Source organism: Neophocaena asiaeorientalis, unplaced genomic scaffold, assembly GCF_003031525.2.
Source record: "Neophocaena asiaeorientalis asiaeorientalis breed wild unplaced genomic scaffold, Neophocaena_asiaeorientalis_V1.1 scaffold629, whole genome shotgun sequence".
NCBI lineage: Eukaryota > Metazoa > Chordata > Mammalia > Artiodactyla > Phocoenidae > Neophocaena > Neophocaena asiaeorientalis.
The window spans coordinates 1420642-1420874 of NW_020175468.1; positions in this window are offsets into that span (position 1 = coordinate 1420642).

Sequence of the window (233 nt, forward strand, 5' to 3'; positions counted from 1 at the left end):
GACCTCATCTCCCGCCTGGACCACTGCAGTCCCCTCTTCCTGCCTCTCCCCCTCCTTCCTCCCAAGCCCCTCCAATCCACACAGCTTGCCGCAGCCAGAGCAATGCTTCCAAACCACCATAAATCAGATCACATCACTCCCCACTCCCCTGCTCCCCCCAGCTTCCCATCATATGTGGGAGGGAAGCCAAGCCCTGTCCTCTGCACAGGCCTGGCCTGCCCAGCAGTGGGGGC